Source organism: Leptodactylus fuscus, chromosome 3 (assembly GCF_031893055.1).
Source record: "Leptodactylus fuscus isolate aLepFus1 chromosome 3, aLepFus1.hap2, whole genome shotgun sequence".
Taxonomy (NCBI): domain Eukaryota; kingdom Metazoa; phylum Chordata; class Amphibia; order Anura; family Leptodactylidae; genus Leptodactylus; species Leptodactylus fuscus.
The window spans coordinates 223,276,633-223,296,334 of NC_134267.1; the positions used below are offsets into that span (position 1 = coordinate 223,276,633).

The following is a 19,702-nucleotide window of genomic DNA, read 5'->3' on the forward strand; positions in this document are numbered from 1 at the left end:
GGCCACGCCCTTGTTGCTTCAAAGCGCTCCTTTGCATTTTGCCAAAAAAGGCAGAGATTTCTTGCCAACGTAAACAACCATCCGCAAGAGGGAAATACCCTTGAATTCAGGTGATGTTAACCTATCTATCTGCAGGGCTGGGTTCTGGAACAGACTCCCTTTAAAATTGGACACAAAGATTGTACTTCAGGTTTGGTCCAAAACTCGACTCTGGTGGGACTCGAACCCACAACCTTTGAATCAATACTCTCTTCTAGAAGGCCAATGCGCTATCCATTGCACCAAAGAGCCTACGTACAATGAGTCTACTAAATCGTTTGTTGAGCTGACATGTGAATGGCTCTTGTGAAAGAATCCTACAAAAACACAACATCTAGCGAGTGATCATTTTCAGGCTAAAGATGAAAGCTCAGCTTTATAATATTGGTGTGGCTCCTTGTTTTCTAGATATTCATAAGAGTCAACTTAACAGCATGCAAAGCACCATTGTCTCATTAATGTACTTTGACCAGTGAGGCCCCAGGACGGGCGGTTTATACCGCAGACCAGTGCTCTCAAAAATTGGCTATGAAGCCCGATTCTGTCCTTAGCACCGTTGGAAAATGGCCTGAGAATATACAACTTTTACTATCAAAAATGGTCCAAAATTTGACTCTGGAGGGACTCCAACCCACAACCTTCAAATCAAGGCTATTACCTAGCGGCCACGCCCTTGTTGCTTCAAAGCGCTCCTTTGCATTTTGCCAAAAAAGGCAGAGATTTCTTGCCAACGGAAACAACCATCCGCAAGAGGGAAATACCCTTGAATTCAGGTGATGTTAACCTATCTATCTGCAGGGCTGGGTTCTGGAACAGACTCCCTTTAAGATTGGACACAAAGATTGTACTTCAGGTTTGGTCCAAAACTTGACTCTGGTGGGACTCGAACCCACAACCTTTGAATCACTACTCTCTTCTAGAAGTCCAATGCGCTATCCATTGCGCCACAGAGCCTACGTACGACAAGTCTACTAAATTGTTTGTTGAGCTGACATGTGAATGGCTCTTGTGAAAGAATCCTACAAAAACACAACATCTAGCGGGTGATCATTTTCAGGCTAAAGATGAAAGCTCAGCTTTATAATATTGGTGTGGCTCCTTGTTTTCTAGATATTCATAAGAGTCAACTTAATAGCATGCAAAGCACCGTTGTCTCATTAATGTACTTTGACCAGTGAGGCCCCAGGACGGGCGGTTTATACCGCAGACCAGTGCTCTCAAACCTTGGCTATGAAGCCCGATTCTGTCCTTAGCACCGTTGGAAAATGGCCTGAGAATATACAACTTTTACTATCAAAAATGGTCCAAAATTTGACTCTGGAGGGACTCCAACCCACAACCTTCAAATCAAGGCTATTACCTAGCGTCCACGCCCCTGTTGCTTCAAAGCGCTCCTTTGCATTTTGCCAAAAAAGGCAGAGATTTCTTGCCAACGGAAACAACTATCCGCAAGAGGGAAATACCGTTGAATTCAGGTGATGTTAACCTATCTATCTGCAGGGCTTGGTTCTGGGACAGACTCCCTTTAAGATTGGACACAAAGATTGTACTTCAGGTTTGGTCCAAAACTCGACTCTGGTGGGACTCGAACCCACAACCTTTGAATCACCACTCTCTTCTAGAAGTCCAATGCGCTATCCATTGCGCCACAGAGCCTACGTACGACAAGTCTACTAAATTGTTTGTTGAGCTGACATGTGAATGGCTCTTGTGAAAGAATCCTACAAAAACACAACATCTAGCGGGTGATCATTTTCAGGCTAAAGATGAAAGCTCAGCTTTATAATATTGGTGTGGCTCCTTGTTTTCTAGATATTCATAAGAGTCAACTTAACAGCATACAAAGCACCGTTGTCTCATTAATGTACTTTGACCAGTGAGGCCCCAGGATGGTCGGTTTATACCGCAGACCAGTGCTCTCAAACCTTGGCTATGAAGCCCGATTCTGTCCTTAGCACCGTTGGAAAATGGCCTGAGAATATACAAATTTTACTATCAAAAATGGTCCAAAATTTGACTCTGGAGGGACTCCAACCCACAACCTTCAAATCAAGGCTATTACCTAGCGGCCACGCCCTTTTTGCTTCAAAGCACTCCTTTGCATTTTGCCAAAAAAGGCATAGATTTCTTGCCAACGGAAACAACCATCTGCAAGAGGGAAATACCCTTGAATTCAGGTGATGTTAACCTATCTATCTGCAGGGCTGGGTTCTGGAACAGACTCCCTTTAAGATTGGACACAAAGATTGTACTTCAGGTTTGGTCCAAAACTCGACTCTGGTGGGACTCGAACCCACAACCTTTGAATCAATACTCTCTTCTAGAAGTCCAATGCGCTATCCATTGCGCCACAGAGCCTACGTACAATGAGTCTACTAAATCGTTTGTTGAGCTGACATGTGAATGGCTCTTGTGAAAGAATCCTACAAAAACACAACATCTAGCTGGTGATCATTTTCAGGCTAAAGATGAAAGCTCAGCTTTATAATATTGGTGTGGCTCCTTGTTTTCTAGATATTCATAAGAGTCAACTTAACAGCATGCAAAGCACCATTGTCTCATTAATGTACTTTGACCAGTGAGGCCCCAGGACGGGCGGTTTATACCGCAGACCAGTGCTCTCAAAAATTGGCTATGAAGCCCGATTCTGTCCTTAGCACCGTTGGAAAATGGCCTGAGAATATACAACTTTTACTATCAAAAATGGTCCAAAATTTGACTCTGGAGGGACTCCAACCCACAACCTTCAAATCAAGGCTATTACCTAGCGGCCACGCCCTTGTTGCTTCAAAGCGCTCCTTTGCATTTTGCCAAAAAAGGCAGAGATTTCTTGCCAACGGAAACAACCATCCGCAAGAGGGAAATACCCTTGAATTCAGGTGATGTTAACCTATCTATCTGCAGGGCTGGGTTCTGGAACAGACTCCCTTTAAGATTGGACACAAAGATTGTACTTCAGGTTTGGTCCAAAACTTGACTCTGGTGGGACTCGAACCCACAACCTTTGAATCACTACTCTCTTCTAGAAGTCCAATGCGCTATCCATTGCGCCACAGAGCCTACGTACGACAAGTCTACTAAATTGTTTGTTGAGCTGACATGTGAATGGCTCTTGTGAAAGAATCCTACAAAAACACAACATCTAGCGGGTGATCATTTTCAGGCTAAAGATGAAAGCTCAGCTTTATAATATTGGTGTGGCTCCTTGTTTTCTAGATATTCATAAGAGTCAACTTAACAGCATGCAAAGCACCGTTGTCTCATTAATGTACTTTGACCAGTGAGGCCCCAGGACGGGCGGTTTATACCGCAGACCAGTGCTCTCAAAAATTGGCTATGAAGCCCGATTCTGTCCTTAGCACCGTTGGAAAATGGCCTGAGAATATACAACTTTTACTATCAAAAATGGTCCAAAATTTGACTCTGGAGGGACTCCAACCCACAACCTTCAAATCAAGGCTATTACCTAGCGGCCACGCCCTTGTTGCTTCAAAGCGCTCCTTTGCATTTTGCCAAAAAAGGCAGAGATTTCTTGCCAACGGAAACAACTATCCGCAAGAGGGAAATACCGTTGAATTCAGGTGATGTTAACCTATCTATCTGCAGGGCTGGGTTCTGGAACAGACTCCCTTTAAGATTGGACACAAAGATTGTACTTCAGGTTTGGTCCAAAACTCGACTCTGGTGGGACTCGAACCCACAACCTTTGAATCACTACTCTCCTCTAGAAGTCCAATGCGCTATCCATTGCGCCACAGATCCTACGTACAATGAGTCTACTAAATCGTTTGTTGAGCTGACATGTGAATGGCTCTTGTGAAAGAATCCTACAAAAACACAACATCTAGCGAGTGATCATTTTCAGGCTAAAGATGAAAGCTCAGCTTTATAATATTGGTGTGGCTCCTTGTTTTCTAGATATTCATAAGAGTCAACTTAATAGCATGCAAAGCACCGTTGTCTCATTAATGTACTTTGACCAGTGAGGCCCCAGGACGGGCGGTTTATACCGCAGACCAGTGCTCTCAAACCTTGGCTATGAAGCCCGATTCTGTCCTTAGCACCGTTGGAAAATGGCCTGAGAATATACAACTTTTACTATCAAAAATGGTCCAAAATTTGACTCTGGAGGGACTCCAACCCACAACCTTCAAATCAAGGCTATTACCTAGCGGCCACGCCCCTGTTGCTTCAAAGCGCTCCTTTGCATTTTGCCAAAAAAGGCAGAGATTTCTTGCCAACGGAAACAACTATCCGCAAGAGGGAAATACCGTTGAATTCAGGTGATGTTAACCTATCTATCTGCAGGGCTTGGTTCTGGGACAGACTCCCTTTAAGATTGGACACAAAGATTGTACTTCAGGTTTGGTCCAAAACTCGACTCTGGTGGGACTCGAACCCACAACCTTTGAATCACCACTCTCTTCTAGAAGTCCAATGCGCTATCCATTGCGCCACAGAGCCTACGTACGACAAGTCTACTAAATTGTTTGTTGAGCTGACATGTGAATGGCTCTTGTGAAAGAATCCTACAAAAACACAACATCTAGCGGGTGATCATTTTCAGGCTAAAGATGAAAGCTCAGCTTTATAATATTGGTGTGGCTCCTTGTTTTCTAGATATTCATAAGAGTCAACTTAACAGCATACAAAGCACCGTTGTCTCATTAATGTACTTTGACCAGTGAGGCCCCAGGATGGTCGGTTTATACCGCAGACCAGTGCTCTCAAACCTTGGCTATGAAGCCCGATTCTGTCCTTAGCACCGTTGGAAAATGGCCTGAGAATATACAAATTTTACTATCAAAAATGGTCCAAAATTTGACTCTGGAGGGACTCCAACCCACAACCTTCAAATCAAGGCTATTACCTAGCGGCCACGCCCTTTTTGCTTCAAAGCACTCCTTTGCATTTTGCCAAAAAAGGCATAGATTTCTTGCCAACGGAAACAACCATCTGCAAGAGGGAAATACCCTTGAATTCAGGTGATGTTAACCTATCTATCTGCAGGGCTGGGTTCTGGAACAGACTCCCTTTAAGATTGGACACAAAGATTGTACTTCAGGTTTGGTCCAAAACTCGACTCTGGTGGGACTCGAACCCACAACCTTTGAATCAATACTCTCTTCTAGAAGTCCAATGCGCTATCCATTGCGCCACAGAGCCTACGTACAATGAGTCTACTAAATCGTTTGTTGAGCTGACATGTGAATGGCTCTTGTGAAAGAATCCTACAAAAACACAACATCTAGCTGGTGATCATTTTCAGGCTAAAGATGAAAGCTCAGCTTTATAATATTGGTGTGGCTCCTTGTTTTCTAGATATTCATAAGAGTCAACTTAACAGCATACAAAGCACCGTTGTCTCATTAATGTACTTTGACCAGTGAGGCCCCAGGATGGTCGGTTTATACCGCAGACCAGTGCTCTCAAACCTTGGCTATGAAGCCCGATTCTGTCCTTAGCACCGTTGGAAAATGGCCTGAGAATATACAACTTTTACTATCAAAAATGGTCCAAAATTTGACTCTGGAGGGACTCCAACCCACAACCTTCAAATCAAGGCTATTACCTAGCGGCCACGCCCTTGTTGCTTCAAAGCGCTCCTTTGCATTTTGCCAAAAAAGGCAGAGATTTCTTGCCAACGGAAACAACTATCCGCAAGAGGGAAATACCCTTGAATTCAGGTGATGTTAACCTATCTATCTGCAGGGCTGGGTTCTGGAACAGACTCCCTTTAAGATTGGACACAAAGATTGTACTTCCTGTTTGGTCAAAAACTCGACTCTGGTGGGACTCGAACCCACAACCTTTGAATCAATACTCTCTTCTAGAAGTCCAATGCGCTATCCATTGCGCCAAAGAGCCTACATACAACGAGTCTACTAAATCGTTTGTTGAGCTGACATGTGAATGGCTCTTGTGAAAGAATCCTACAAAAACACAACATCTAGCGAGTGATCATTTTCAGGCTAAAGATGAAAGCTCAGCTTTATAATATTGGTGTGGCTCCTTGTTTTCTAGATATTCATAAGAGTCAACTTAACAGCATGCAAAGAACCGTTGTCTCATTAATGTACTTTGACCAGTGAGGCCCCAGGACGGGCGGTTTATACCGCAGACCAGTGCTCTCAAACCTTGGCTATGAAGCCCGATTCTGTCCTTAGCACCGTTGGAAAATGGCCTGAGAATATACAACTTTTACTATCAAAAATGGTCCAAAATTTGACTCTGGAGTGACTCCAACCCACAACCTTCAAATCAAGGCTATTACCTAGCGGCCACGCCCTTGTTGCTTCAAAGCGCTCCTTTGCATTTTGCCAAAAAAGGCAGAGATTTCTTGCCAACGGAAACAACCATCCGCAAGAGGGAAATACCCTTGAATTCAGGTGATGTTAACCTATCTATCTGCAGGGCTTGGTTCTGGGACAGACTCCCTTTAAGATTGGACACAAAGATTGTACTTCAGGTTTGGTCCAAAACTCGACTCTGGTGGGACTCGAACCCACAACCTTTGAATCACCACTCTCTTCTAGAAGTCCAATGCGCTATCCATTGCGCCACAGAGCCTACGTACGACAAGTCTACTAAATTGTTTGTTGAGCTGACATGTGAATGGCTCTTGTGAAAGAATCCTACAAAAACACAACATCTAGCGGGTGATCATTTTCAGGCTAAAGATGAAAGCTCAGCTTTATAATATTGGTGTGGCTCCTTGTTTTCTAGATATTCATAAGAGTCAACTTAACAGCATACAAAGCACCGTTGTCTCATTAATGTACTTTGACCAGTGAGGCCCCAGGATGGTCGGTTTATACCGCAGACCAGTGCTCTCAAACCTTGGCTATGAAGCCCGATTCTGTCCTTAGCACCGTTGGAAAATGGCCTGAGAATATACAACTTTTACTATCAAAAATGGTCCAAAATTTGACTCTGGAGGGACTCCAACCCACAACCTTCAAATCAAGGCTATTACCTAGCGGCCACGCCCTTGTTGCTTCAAAGCGCTCCTTTGCATTTTGCCAAAAAAGGCAGAGATTTCTTGCCAACGTAAACAACCATCCGCAAGAGGGAAATACCCTTGAATTCAGGTGATGTTAACCTATCTATCTGCAGGGCTGGGTTCTGAAACAGACTCCCTTTAAAATTGGACACAAAGATTGTACTTCAGGTTTGGTCCAAAACTCGACTCTGGTGGGACTCGAACCCACAACCTTTGAATCAATACTCTCTTCTAGAAGGCCAATGCGCTATCCATTGCACCAAAGAGCCTACGTACAACGAGTCTACTAAATCGTTTGTTGAGCTGACATGTGAATGGCTCTTGTGAAAGAATCCTACAAAAACACAACATCTAGCGAGTGATCATTTTCAGGCTAAAGATGAAAGCTCAGCTTTATAATATTGGTGTGGCTCCTTGTTTTCTAGATATTCATAAGAGTCAACTTAACAGCATGCAAAGCACCATTGTCTCATTAATGTACTTTGACCAGTGAGGCCCCAGGACGGGCGGTTTATACCGCAGACCAGTGCTCTCAAAAATTGGCTATGAAGCCCGATTCTGTCCTTAGCACCGTTGGAAAATGGCCTGAGAATATACAACTTTTACTATCAAAAATGGTCCAAAATTTGACTCTGGAGGGACTCCAACCCACAACCTTCAAATCAAGGCTATTACCTAGCGGCCACGCCCTTGTTGCTTCAAAGCGCTCCTTTGCATTTTGCCAAAAAAGGCAGAGATTTCTTGCCAACGGAAACAACCATCCGCAAGAGGGAAATACCCTTGAATTCAGGTGATGTTAACCTATCTATCTGCAGGGCTGGGTTCTGGAACAGACTCCCTTTAAGATTGGACACAAAGATTGTACTTCAGGTTTGGTCCAAAACTTGACTCTGGTGGGACTCGAACCCACAACCTTTGAATCACTACTCTCTTCTAGAAGTCCAATGCGCTATCCATTGCGCCACAGAGCCTACGTACGACAAGTCTACTAAATTGTTTGTTGAGCTGACATGTGAATGGCTCTTGTGAAAGAATCCTACAAAAACACAACATCTAGCGGGTGATCATTTTCAGGCTAAAGATGAAAGCTCAGCTTTATAATATTGGTGTGGCTCCTTGTTTTCTAGATATTCATAAGAGTCAACTTAACAGCATGCAAAGCACCGTTGTCTCATTAATGTACTTTGACCAGTGAGGCCCCAGGACGGGCGGTTTATACCGCAGACCAGTGCTCTCAAAAATTGGCTATGAAGCCCGATTCTGTCCTTAGCACCGTTGGAAAATGGCCTGAGAATATACAACTTTTACTATCAAAAATGGTCCAAAATTTGACTCTGGAGGGACTCCAACCCACAACCTTCAAATCAAGGCTATTACCTAGCGGCCACGCCCTTGTTGCTTCAAAGCGCTCCTTTGCATTTTGCCAAAAAAGGCAGAGATTTCTTGCCAACGGAAACAACTATCCGCAAGAGGGAAATACCGTTGAATTCAGGTGATGTTAACCTATCTATCTGCAGGGCTGGGTTCTGGAACAGACTCCCTTTAAGATTGGACACAAAGATTGTACTTCAGGTTTGGTCCAAAACTCGACTCTGGTGGGACTCGAACCCACAACCTTTGAATCACTACTCTCCTCTAGAAGTCCAATGCGCTATCCATTGCGCCACAGATCCTACGTACAATGAGTCTACTAAATCGTTTGTTGAGCTGACATGTGAATGGCTCTTGTGAAAGAATCCTACAAAAATACAACATCTAGCGAGTGATCATTTTCAGGCTAAAGATGAAAGCTCAGCTTTATAATATTGGTGTGGCTCCTTGTTTTCTAGATATTCATAAGAGTCAACTTAATAGCATGCAAAGCACCGTTGTCTCATTAATGTACTTTGACCAGTGAGGCCCCAGGACGGGCGGTTTATACCGCAGACCAGTGCTCTCAAACCTTGGCTATGAAGCCCGATTCTGTCCTTAGCACCGTTGGAAAATGGCCTGAGAATATACAACTTTTACTATCAAAAATGGTCCAAAATTTGACTCTGGAGGGACTCCAACCCACAACCTTCAAATCAAGGCTATTACCTAGCGGCCACGCCCCTGTTGCTTCAAAGCGCTCCTTTGCATTTTGCCAAAAAAGGCAGAGATTTCTTGCCAACGGAAACAACTATCCGCAAGAGGGAAATACCGTTGAATTCAGGTGATGTTAACCTATCTATCTGCAGGGCTTGGTTCTGGGACAGACTCCCTTTAAGATTGGACACAAAGATTGTACTTCAGGTTTGGTCCAAAACTCGACTCTGGTGGGACTCGAACCCACAACCTTTGAATCACCACTCTCTTCTAGAAGTCCAATGCGCTATCCATTGCGCCACAGAGCCTACGTACGACAAGTCTACTAAATTGTTTGTTGAGCTGACATGTGAATGGCTCTTGTGAAAGAATCCTACAAAAACACAACATCTAGCGGGTGATCATTTTCAGGCTAAAGATGAAAGCTCAGCTTTATAATATTGGTATGGCTCCTTGTTTTCTAGATATTCATAAGAGTCAACTTAACAGCATACAAAGCACCGTTGTCTCATTAATGTACTTTGACCAGTGAGGCCCCAGGATGGTCGGTTTATACCGCAGACCAGTGCTCTCAAACCTTGGCTATGAAGCCCGATTCTGTCCTTAGCACCGTTGGAAAATGGCCTGAGAATATACAAATTTTACTATCAAAAATGGTCCAAAATTTGACTCTGGAGGGACTCCAACCCACAACCTTCAAATCAAGGCTATTACCTAGCGGCCACGCCCTTTTTGCTTCAAAGCACTCCTTTGCATTTTGCCAAAAAAGGCATAGATTTCTTGCCAACGGAAACAACCATCTGCAAGAGGGAAATACCCTTGAATTCAGGTGATGTTAACCTATCTATCTGCAGGGCTGGGTTCTGGAACAGACTCCCTTTAAGATTGGACACAAAGATTGTACTTCAGGTTTGGTCCAAAACTCGACTCTGATGGGACTCGAACCCACAACCTTTGAATCAATACTCTCTTCTAGAAGTCCAATGCGCTATCCATTGCGCCACAGAGCCTACGTACAATGAGTCTACTAAATCGTTTGTTGAGCTGACATGTGAATGGCTCTTGTGAAAGAATCCTACAAAAACACAACATCTAGCTGGTGATCATTTTCAGGCTAAAGATGAAAGCTCAGCTTTATAATATTGGTGTGGCTCCTTGTTTTCTAGATATTCATAAGAGTCAACTTAACAGCATACAAAGCACCGTTGTCTCATTAATGTACTTTGACCAGTGAGGCCCCAGGATGGTCGGTTTATACCGCAGACCAGTGCTCTCAAACCTTGGCTATGAAGCCCGATTCTGTCCTTAGCACCGTTGGAAAATGGCCTGAGAATATACAACTTTTACTATCAAAAATGGTCCAAAATTTGACTCTGGAGGGACTCCAACCCACAACCTTCAAATCAAGGCTATTACCTAGCGGCCACGCCCTTGTTGCTTCAAAGCGCTCCTTTGCATTTTGCCAAAAAAGGCAGAGATTTCTTGCCAACGGAAACAACTATCCGCAAGAGGGAAATACCCTTGAATTCAGGTGATGTTAACCTATCTATCTGCAGGGCTGGGTTCTGGAACAGACTCCCTTTAAGATTGGACACAAAGATTGTACTTCCTGTTTGGTCAAAAACTCGACTCTGGTGGGACTCGAACCCACAACCTTTGAATCAATACTCTCTTCTAGAAGTCCAATGCGCTATCCATTGCGCCAAAGAGCCTACATACAACGAGTCTACTAAATCGTTTGTTGAGCTGACATGTGAATGGCTCTTGTGAAAGAATCCTACAAAAACACAACATCTAGCGAGTGATCATTTTCAGGCTAAAGATGAAAGCTCAGCTTTATAATATTGGTGTGGCTCCTTGTTTTCTAGATATTCATAAGAGTCAACTTAACAGCATGCAAAGAACCGTTGTCTCATTAATGTACTTTGACCAGTGAGGCCCCAGGACGGGCGGTTTATACCGCAGACCAGTGCTCTCAAACCTTGGCTATGAAGCCCGATTCTGTCCTTAGCACCGTTGGAAAATGGCCTGAGAATATACAACTTTTACTATCAAAAATGGTCCAAAATTTGACTCTGGAGGGACTCCAACCCACAACCTTCAAATCAAGGCTATTACCTAGCGGCCACGCCCTTGTTGCTTCAAAGCGCTCCTTTGCATTTTGCCAAAAAAGGCAGAGATTTCTTGCCAACGGAAACAACCATCTGCAAGAGGGAAATACCCTTGAATTCAGGTGATGTTAACCTATCTATCTGCAGGGCTGGGTTCTGGAACAGACTCCCTTTAAGATTGGACACAAAGATTGTACTTCAGGTTTGGTCCAAAACTTGACTCTGGTGGGACTCGAACCCACAACCTTTGAATCAATACTCTCTTCTAGAAATCCAATGCGCTATCCATTGCGCCACAGAGCCTACGTACAATGAGTCTACTAAATCGTTTGTTGAGCTGACATGTGAATGGCTCTTGTGAAAGAATCCTACAAAAACACAACATCTAGCTGGTGATCATTTTCAGGCTAAAGATGAAAGCTCAGCTTTATAATATTGGTGTGGCTCCTTGTTTTCTAGATATTCATAAGAGTCAACTTAACAGCATGCAAAGCACCGTTGTCTCATTAATGTACTTTGACCAGTGAGGCCCCAGGACGGGCGGTTTATACCACAGACCAGTGCTCTCAAACCTTGGCTATGAAGCCCGATTCTGTCCTTAGCACCGTTGGAAAATGGCCTGAGAATATACAACTTTTACTATCAAAAATGGTCCAAAATTTGACTCTGGAGGGACTCCAACCCACAACCTTCAAATCAAGGCTATTACCTAGCGGCCACGCCCTTGTTGCTTGAAAGCGCTCCTTTGCATTTTGCCAAAAAAGGCAGAGATTTCTTGCCAACGGAAACAACCATCCGCAAGAGGGAAATACCCTTGAATTCAGGTGATGTTAACCTATCTATCTGCAGGGCTGGGTTCTGGAACAGACTCCCTTTAAGATTGGACACAAAGTTTGTACTTCAGGTTTGGTCCAAAACTCGACTCTGGTGGGACTCAAACCCACAACCTTTGAATCACTACTCTCTTCTAGAAGTCCAATGCGCTATCCATTGCGCCACAGAGCATACGTACAATGAGTCTACTAAATCGTTTGTTGAGCTGACATGTGAATGGCTCTTGTGAAAGAATCCTACAAAAACACAACATCTAGCTGGTGATCATTTTCAGGCTAAAGATGAAAGCTCAGCTTTATAATATTGGTGTGGCTCCTTGTTTTCTAGATATTCATAAGAGTCAACTTAACAGCATGCAAAGCACCGTTGTCTCATTAATGTACTTTGACCAGTGAGGCCCCAGGACGGGCGGTTTATACCGCAGACCAGTGCTCTCAAACCTTGGCTATTAAGCCCGATTCTGTCCTTAGCACCGTTGGAAAATGGCCTGAGAATATACAACTTTTACTATCAAAAATGGTCCAAAATTTGACTCTGGAGGGACTCCAACCCACAACCTTCAAATCAAGGCTATTACCTAGCGGCCACGCCCTTGTTGCTTCAAAGCGCCCCTTTGCATTTTGCCAAAAAAGGCAGAGATTTCTTGCCAACGGAAACAACCACACGCAAGAGAAAATCACCCATGAATTCAGGTGATGTTAACCTATCTATCTGCAGGGCTGGGTTCTGGAACAGACTCCCTTTAAGATTGGACACAAAGATTCTACTTAAGGTTTGGTCCAAAACTCGACTCTGGTGGGACTCGAACCCACAACCTTCGAATAACTACTCTCTTGTAGAAGTCCAATGCGCTATCCATTGCGCCGCAGAGGTTACCTACAATGAGTCTACTAAATCGTTTGTTGAGCTGACATGTGAATGGCTCTTGTGAAAGAATCCTACAAAAACACATCTAGCGGGTGATCATTTTAAGGCTAAAGACGTAAGCTCAGCTTTATAATATTGGTGTGGCTCTTTGTTTTCTAGATATTTATAAGAGTCAACTTAACAGCATGCAAATCACCGTAGTCTCATTACTGTGCTTTGACCAGTGAGGCCCCAGGACGGGCGGTTTATACCGCAGACCAGTGCTCTCAAACCTTGGCTATGAAGCCCGATTCTGTCCTTAGCACCGTTGGAAAATGGCCTGAGAATATACAACTTTTACTATCAAAAATGGTCCAAAATTTGACTCTGGAGGGACTCCAACCCACAACCTTCAAATCAAGGCTATTACCTAGCGGCCACGCCCTTGTTGCTTCAAAGCGCTCCTTTGCATTTTGCCAAAAAAGGCAGAGATTTCTTGCCAACGGAAACAACTATCCGCAAGAGGGAAATACCCTTGAATTCAGGTGATGTTAACCTATCTATCTGCAGGGCTGGGTTCTGGAACAGACTCCCTTTAAGATTGGACACAAAGATTGTACTTCCGGTTTGGTCCAAAACTCGACTCTGGTGGGACTCGAACCCACAACCTTTGAATCAATACTCTCTTCTAGAAGTCCAATGCGCTATCCATTGCGCCAAAGAGCCTACGTACAACGAGTCTACTAAATCGTTTGTTGAGCTGACATGTGAATGGCTCTTGTGAAAGAATCCCACAAAAACACAACATCTAGCGAGTGATTATTTTCAGGCTAAAGATGAAAGCTCAGCTTTATAATATTGGTGTGGCTCCTTGTTTTCTAGATATTCATAAGAGTCAACTTAACAGCATGCAAAGCACCGTTGTCTCATTACTGTACTTTGACCAGTGAGGCCCCAGGACGGGCGGTTTATACCGCAGACCAGTGCTCTCAAAAATTGGCTATGAAGCCCGATTCTGTCCTTAGCACCGTTGGAAAATGGCCTGAGAATATACAACTTTTACTATCAAAAATGGTCCAAAATTTGACTCTGGAGGGACTCCAACCCACAACCTTCAAATCAAGGCTATTACCTAGCGGCCACGCCCTTGTTGCTTCAAAGTGCTCCTTTGCATTTTGCCAAAAAAGGCAGAGATTTCTTGCCAACGGAAACAACCATCCGCAAGAGGGAAATACCCTTGAATTCAGGTGATGTTAACCTATCAATCTTCAGGGCTGGGTTCTGGAACAGACTCCCTTTAAGATTGGACACAAAGATTGTACTTCAGGTTTGGTCCAAAACTCGACTCTGGTGGGACTCGAACCCACAACCTTTGAATCACTACTCTCTTCTAGAAGTCCAATGCGCTATCCATTGCGCCACAGAGCCTACGTACGACAAGTCTACTAAATTGTTTGTTGAGCTGACATGTGAATGGCTCTTGTGAAAGAATCCTACAAAAACACAACATCTAGCGGGTGATCATTTTCAGGCTAAAGATGAAAGCTCAGCTTTATAATATTGGTGTGGCTCCTTGTTTTCTAGATATTCATAAGAGTCAACTTAACAGCATGCAAAGCACCGTTGTCTCATTAATGTACTTTGACCAGTGAGGCCCCAGGACGGGCGGTTTATACCACAGACCAGTGCTCTCAAACCTTGGCTATGAACAGGGTCGGACTGGCCCGCCGGAGCACCGGGGGATTCCCCGGTGGGCCCCCGAGCCTGACTATTAATTTTATCTAAATGCACTTGTCAGGGGCCCGATCGGGATCTTCAGGGGCCCGATCGGGATCCTGACCGTGCCAAAATGGGCCCCTGTACCAATCGCTGGGAGTGTGTGTCTCTGCTCCCTGCACTGCACACTGCCGTCACTAGCAGGAGCTGTGCTGCCCCTCCCCCACACAGATCGGAGTGTGCAGGGGGAAGTCTGCCGGCTGCTGTAAACAGAGCTTTCACCACCGCCAGACAGGACAGACAGGACACAGCCAAATGTAAGTACATTTTTTGGGTAAAATATGTATATTTAATGTGTGTATATTTGTGTAAAGTGTCTGATATACTGTGTGAGTCCTGTATATTTGTAGATAGGTGTGTGTGTATGTATATGAATGTATGTGTGTAAATGTATGTTATATGTATTAGGCCTGGTTCACATCTTCCCTTTTAGGGAAGTCCACTGTGGGGAATAATACAGTATGCAGGGGCCACTATGGGGCATAATACTGTGTGCAGGGGTCACTATGGCACATAATATTGTGTGCAGGGGCCACTCTGGGGTATAATACTGTGTGCAGGGGCCACTATGGGGAATACTACTGTGTGCAGGGGCCACTGTGGGGTATAATACTGTGTGCAGGGGTCACTATGGGGAATACTACTGTGTGCAGGGGCCACTGTGGGGGATAATACTGTATGCAGGGGGCACTGTGGGGTATAATACTGTGTGCAGGGGTCACTATGGGGCATAATACTGTGTGCAGGGGCCACTGTGGGGTATAATACTGTGTGCAGGGGTCACTATGGGGCATAATACTGTGTGCAGGGACCACTATGGGGTATAATACTGTGTGCAGGGGCCACTGTGGGGTATAATACTGTGTGCAGGGGTCACTATGGGGCATAATACTGTGTGCAGGGGCCACTGTGGGGTATAATACTGTGTGCAGGGGCCACTGTGGGGTATAATACTGTGTGCAGGGGCCACTGTGGGATATAATACTGTGTGCAGGGGCCACTATGGGGGATAATACTGTGTGCAGGGGCCACTATGGGACATAATACTGTGTGCAGGGGCCACTATGGGGCATAATACTGTGTACAGAGGCCACTGAGGGACATAATACTGTGTACAGGGGCCATTATGGGGCATAATACTGTGTTCAGGGGCCACTATGGGGCATAATACTGTGTACAGAGGCCACTATGGGGCATAATACTGTGCAGGGGCCACTATGGGGGATAATACTATGTGCAGGGGCCACTAAGGATTAGGCCCTACTGAGCAAAACACAGTTAACGCTGGGTTCACGCCAGCGTCTGGTCTCCATTCTGAGGTTTCCATCTTCTGCATGTAGAAGACGGAAACCTATCGGTTCGAGTCTGGCCGTGAGCGCCGGTGAGTGTTTTATGCTCTCTACGGCAAAACCGTTTTTTTTTAAAACCAGACACAAAGTCCTGCATGTCCGACTCTGTGTCTGGTTAAAAAAAGAAACGTTTCGCCGCGGTGAGCACAAAACGCTCACAGGAGCTTACGGACGCACACTTCATTTGAATGGGTTTGAAAAATGCCTGCAGGGCAGAGACCCCGGGCGCAGATGTGAACGAGCCCTTAAAAACACTTTCTATTTTTTTAAGCACACTGCCGATCGGGGTGTGCAGGGGGAAGTCTGCCTGTCCCAGTGTCTCCCAGTGCGGTTCCAGTCCGGCATGTAACTACCAGCAGAACTGCAGGACCAGAGCACTGGGAACAGATGAGTGCGGGGTTTTTTTTATGTGTACTTTGTTTTTCACCTCCCAGGACTAATTATAAACAAAAAAAATAAATTATGCTGGACAACCTCTTTAAAGTGTGGGTCATTTTGGGGGAAAATTAAAGGGGTTGTCCAGGCATAATTTTCTATGGTTTATCGTCAGAATAGGCTATAAATGCCTGATCTGTAGGGGGCCGACACCAAGCCCTCAGACCGATCAGCTGTATGGAGCCACTTCTGGTACCAGTCCTGTACACAATACGGGGCCAGAAGCAGAAAGCTCTGTCCACTGTATATCAGCCGGCACCTTCTCTGCATCTCGGCACTTATTGAAGTCAGTGGGAGCTGAGCTGCAGTGAATCTGCCAGGCAACTATACAGTGGATGAAGCTTTCTGCTCCCAGTCCTGTGTCGTGTACAAAACGAGCGCGGAAATGGAAACCTCTGTGGAGTTTCTGCAAAAAGCGCTGCAGGAAAAACTGATGTGTCGGCGCCGGGGGTTTTCCCGCAGCGTTTTTTTTGCTGTGGGACGCTGTGTTAGGCCTTATCCTTATAGTGTGGTGTGCAGTATGTTGAGATGGTAAAGAGGAGCTCTCTCCTCCTGGGGCAGGTGCGGTTTAATACACTGCTAGAGAGCTGACAGTGCAATGATTTCAGCGCACTTTCAGCTTTCCCATTCTATGCCCCCGGTGAGGAGCTATCAGTCCGTAGCTCTTCACTGTCAGAAAGGCGTTTCTGACAGTCAGTCCGGAACGCCCTTCCTCACAGCAGCGCCTATACCACTGTACTGTGAGAGCGCTATAGGCGCTCAGCGTCATCACTGGCTCGTAAGCAACGACCCCTCTCACAGTACAGCGCTATAGACGCTACCGTAAGGAAGGGCGTTCCTGACTGACTGTCATAACGCACTTCTGACGATGAAGCTCTACGGTACCGGCACAGAACGTGAAAGCCAATAGTGCGCTGAATTCAGGGCACTCTTGGCTTTCTAGCGGTGTATTAAACCTCATGTGCCCCAGATCGTGATAGGTCTTCTTTAAGGATTAGGCACAACAGCGAGATGCAGCTAAAAAAACATTGTGGGAAAAAATTGCAGTGAATCTCAATATATTTTTTTCCACAGTGTTTTTCATTGAGCTTTTGTCCCCAGCACTCCATTGTCCCCGCCTGTGTCTGTTAGATACAGGATTTCCAGAAATGAGACCTAATTGGTTTCAGTGGTCCCATGAGGTGCAGGACTCCCAGCATGGAGGCACCGGCGCGAGACTGAATGGACACTGGCAGCGGACAACGGAGCAGCAGGAACAGGTGAAGGCACTTTTTATTTTTTATTTTACACCTCCCTCCCAGCACATGGGTCGCTCCAATTCCTGGACAAATCTTTAAAGGGTTTATCCATCTTTGTAATATTGATGGTCTGTCCTTGGGATAGACCATCAATATTACATCTGTGATGACACAACAGCCTGGACCTCTGCAGATCAGCTGTTCCAGGACAGCGCAGCTATAGGTAATTCTAACATTTCTAGGAGCTGCGCTGTTCACTTTCCATACAGTATGTAGCAATAGGTTTAGGTAGTGCAGTGTTGCACATCGTATGGCGGGAAAGCAGCATGGCTCCTGATATGTTATTACCTTCAACCGCCCTGTCTTGGTATCGCTGGTTTGCAGGGATCCTGATGGTGGGCCCCTAGAAATAATTCCACTGGTGGGCCCTAGACACCCCAGTCCGACACTGGCTATGAAGCCCGATTCTGTCCTTAGCACCGTTGGAAAATGGCCTGAGAATATACAACTTTTACTATCAAAAATGGTCCAAAATTTGACTCTGGAGGGACTCCAACCCACAACCTTCAAATCAAGGCTATTACCTAGCGGCCACGCCCTTGTTGCTTCAAAGCGCTCCTTTGCATTTTGCCAAAAAAGGCAGAGATTTCTTGCCAACAGAAACAACCATCCGCAAGAGGGAAATACCCTTGAATTCAGGTGATGTTAACCTATCTATCTGCATGGCTGGGTTCTGGAACAGACTCCCTTTAAGATTGGACACAAAGATTGTACTTCAGGTTTGGTCCAAAACTCGACTCTGTTGGGACTCGAACCCACAACCTTTGAATCACTACTCTCTTCTAGAAGTCCAATGCGCTATCCATTGCGCCACAGAGCCTACATACAACAAGTCTACTAAATTGTTTGTTGAGCTGACATGTGAATGACTCTTGTGAAAGAATCCTACAAAAACACATCTAGCGGGTGATCATTTTCAGGCTAAAGATGAAAGCTCAGCTTTATAATATTGGTGTGGCTCCTTGTTTTCTAGATATTCATAAGAGTCAACTTAACAGCATGTAAAGCACCGTTGTCTCATTAATGTACTTTGACCAGTGAGGCCCCAGTACGGGCGGTTTATACCGCAGACCAGTGCTCTCAAACCTTGGCTATGAAGCCTGATTCTGTCCTTAGCACCGTTGGAAAATGGCCTGAGAATATACAACTTTTACTATCAAAAATGGTCCAAAATTTGACTCTGGAGGGACTCCAACCCACAACCTTCAAATCAAGGCTATAACCTAGCGGCCACGCCCTTGTTGCTTCAAAGCGCCCCTTTGCATTTTGCCAAAAAAGGCAGAGATTTCTTGCCAACGGAAACAACCATCCGCAAGAGGGAAACACCCATGAATTCAGGTGATGTTAACCTATCTATCTGCAGGGCTGGGTTCTGGAACAGACTCCCTTTAAGATTGGACACAAAGATTGTACTTCAGGTTTGGTCCAAAACTCGACTCTGGTGGGACTCGAACCCACAACCTTTGAATCACTACTCTCTTCTAGAAGTCCAACGCGCTATCCATTGCGCCACAGAGCCTACGTACGACAAGTCTACTAAATTGTTTGTTGAGCTGACATGTGAATGGCTCTTGTGAAAGAATCCTACAAAAACACAACATCTAGCGGGTGATCATTTTCAGGCTAAAGATGAAAGCTCAGCTTTATAATATTGGTGTGGCTCCTTGTTTTCTAGATATTCATAAGAGTCAACTTAACAGCATGCAAAGCACCGTTGTCTCATTAATGTACTTTGACCAGTGAGGCCCCAGGACGGGCGGTTTATACCACAGACCAGTGCTCTCAAACCTTGGCTATGAACAGGGTCGGACTGGCCCGCCGGAGCACCGGGGGATTCCCCGGTGGGCCCCCGAGCCTGACTATTAATTTTATCTAAATGCACTTGTCAGGGGCCCGATCGGGATCTTCAGGGGCCCGATCGGGATCCTGACCGTGCCAAAATGG

At 45.2% G+C, this 19,702-nt stretch overlaps 20 non-coding genes across 20 annotated transcripts; all 20 read right to left on the reverse strand.

Moving 5' to 3' along the window:
* Positions 1–907: 907 nt before the first annotated feature.
* Positions 908–993, reverse strand: TRNAR-UCU (transfer RNA arginine (anticodon UCU)). The gene is given in 2 exon segments: positions 908–943; positions 957–993. It is a non-coding gene; the product is annotated as a tRNA-Arg (tRNA).
* A 616-nt stretch (positions 994–1,609) lies between these two features.
* Positions 1,610–1,695, reverse strand: TRNAR-UCU (transfer RNA arginine (anticodon UCU)). Its single transcript is given in 2 exon segments — positions 1,610–1,645; positions 1,659–1,695. It is a non-coding gene; the product is annotated as a tRNA-Arg (tRNA).
* A 616-nt stretch (positions 1,696–2,311) lies between these two features.
* Positions 2,312–2,397, reverse strand: TRNAR-UCU (transfer RNA arginine (anticodon UCU)). Its single transcript is given in 2 exon segments — positions 2,312–2,347; positions 2,361–2,397. It is a non-coding gene; the product is annotated as a tRNA-Arg (tRNA).
* A 616-nt stretch (positions 2,398–3,013) lies between these two features.
* On the reverse strand, positions 3,014–3,099 carry TRNAR-UCU (transfer RNA arginine (anticodon UCU)). The gene is given in 2 exon segments: positions 3,014–3,049; positions 3,063–3,099. It is a non-coding gene; the product is annotated as a tRNA-Arg (tRNA).
* Positions 3,100–3,715: 616 nt separating this feature from the next.
* Positions 3,716–3,801, reverse strand: TRNAR-UCU (transfer RNA arginine (anticodon UCU)). Its single transcript is given in 2 exon segments — positions 3,716–3,751; positions 3,765–3,801. It is a non-coding gene; the product is annotated as a tRNA-Arg (tRNA).
* A 616-nt stretch (positions 3,802–4,417) lies between these two features.
* Positions 4,418–4,503, reverse strand: TRNAR-UCU (transfer RNA arginine (anticodon UCU)). The gene is given in 2 exon segments: positions 4,418–4,453; positions 4,467–4,503. It is a non-coding gene; the product is annotated as a tRNA-Arg (tRNA).
* A 616-nt stretch (positions 4,504–5,119) lies between these two features.
* Positions 5,120–5,205, reverse strand: TRNAR-UCU (transfer RNA arginine (anticodon UCU)). The gene is given in 2 exon segments: positions 5,120–5,155; positions 5,169–5,205. It is a non-coding gene; the product is annotated as a tRNA-Arg (tRNA).
* Positions 5,206–5,821: 616 nt separating this feature from the next.
* On the reverse strand, positions 5,822–5,907 carry TRNAR-UCU (transfer RNA arginine (anticodon UCU)). Its single transcript is given in 2 exon segments — positions 5,822–5,857; positions 5,871–5,907. It is a non-coding gene; the product is annotated as a tRNA-Arg (tRNA).
* A 616-nt stretch (positions 5,908–6,523) lies between these two features.
* On the reverse strand, positions 6,524–6,609 carry TRNAR-UCU (transfer RNA arginine (anticodon UCU)). Its single transcript is given in 2 exon segments — positions 6,524–6,559; positions 6,573–6,609. It is a non-coding gene; the product is annotated as a tRNA-Arg (tRNA).
* A 1,318-nt stretch (positions 6,610–7,927) lies between these two features.
* Positions 7,928–8,013, reverse strand: TRNAR-UCU (transfer RNA arginine (anticodon UCU)). Its single transcript is given in 2 exon segments — positions 7,928–7,963; positions 7,977–8,013. It is a non-coding gene; the product is annotated as a tRNA-Arg (tRNA).
* A 616-nt stretch (positions 8,014–8,629) lies between these two features.
* Positions 8,630–8,715, reverse strand: TRNAR-UCU (transfer RNA arginine (anticodon UCU)). The gene is given in 2 exon segments: positions 8,630–8,665; positions 8,679–8,715. It is a non-coding gene; the product is annotated as a tRNA-Arg (tRNA).
* Positions 8,716–9,331: 616 nt separating this feature from the next.
* TRNAR-UCU (transfer RNA arginine (anticodon UCU)) lies at positions 9,332–9,417 on the reverse strand. Its single transcript is given in 2 exon segments — positions 9,332–9,367; positions 9,381–9,417. It is a non-coding gene; the product is annotated as a tRNA-Arg (tRNA).
* A 616-nt stretch (positions 9,418–10,033) lies between these two features.
* On the reverse strand, positions 10,034–10,119 carry TRNAR-UCU (transfer RNA arginine (anticodon UCU)). The gene is given in 2 exon segments: positions 10,034–10,069; positions 10,083–10,119. It is a non-coding gene; the product is annotated as a tRNA-Arg (tRNA).
* A 616-nt stretch (positions 10,120–10,735) lies between these two features.
* Positions 10,736–10,821, reverse strand: TRNAR-UCU (transfer RNA arginine (anticodon UCU)). Its single transcript is given in 2 exon segments — positions 10,736–10,771; positions 10,785–10,821. It is a non-coding gene; the product is annotated as a tRNA-Arg (tRNA).
* Positions 10,822–11,437: 616 nt separating this feature from the next.
* On the reverse strand, positions 11,438–11,523 carry TRNAR-UCU (transfer RNA arginine (anticodon UCU)). The gene is given in 2 exon segments: positions 11,438–11,473; positions 11,487–11,523. It is a non-coding gene; the product is annotated as a tRNA-Arg (tRNA).
* Positions 11,524–12,139: 616 nt separating this feature from the next.
* On the reverse strand, positions 12,140–12,225 carry TRNAR-UCU (transfer RNA arginine (anticodon UCU)). Its single transcript is given in 2 exon segments — positions 12,140–12,175; positions 12,189–12,225. It is a non-coding gene; the product is annotated as a tRNA-Arg (tRNA).
* Positions 12,226–13,540: 1,315 nt separating this feature from the next.
* On the reverse strand, positions 13,541–13,626 carry TRNAR-UCU (transfer RNA arginine (anticodon UCU)). The gene is given in 2 exon segments: positions 13,541–13,576; positions 13,590–13,626. It is a non-coding gene; the product is annotated as a tRNA-Arg (tRNA).
* Positions 13,627–14,242: 616 nt separating this feature from the next.
* On the reverse strand, positions 14,243–14,328 carry TRNAR-UCU (transfer RNA arginine (anticodon UCU)). Its single transcript is given in 2 exon segments — positions 14,243–14,278; positions 14,292–14,328. It is a non-coding gene; the product is annotated as a tRNA-Arg (tRNA).
* A 4,164-nt stretch (positions 14,329–18,492) lies between these two features.
* On the reverse strand, positions 18,493–18,578 carry TRNAR-UCU (transfer RNA arginine (anticodon UCU)). The gene is given in 2 exon segments: positions 18,493–18,528; positions 18,542–18,578. It is a non-coding gene; the product is annotated as a tRNA-Arg (tRNA).
* A 613-nt stretch (positions 18,579–19,191) lies between these two features.
* TRNAR-UCU (transfer RNA arginine (anticodon UCU)) lies at positions 19,192–19,277 on the reverse strand. The gene is given in 2 exon segments: positions 19,192–19,227; positions 19,241–19,277. It is a non-coding gene; the product is annotated as a tRNA-Arg (tRNA).
* Positions 19,278–19,702: the final 425 nt, after the last annotated feature.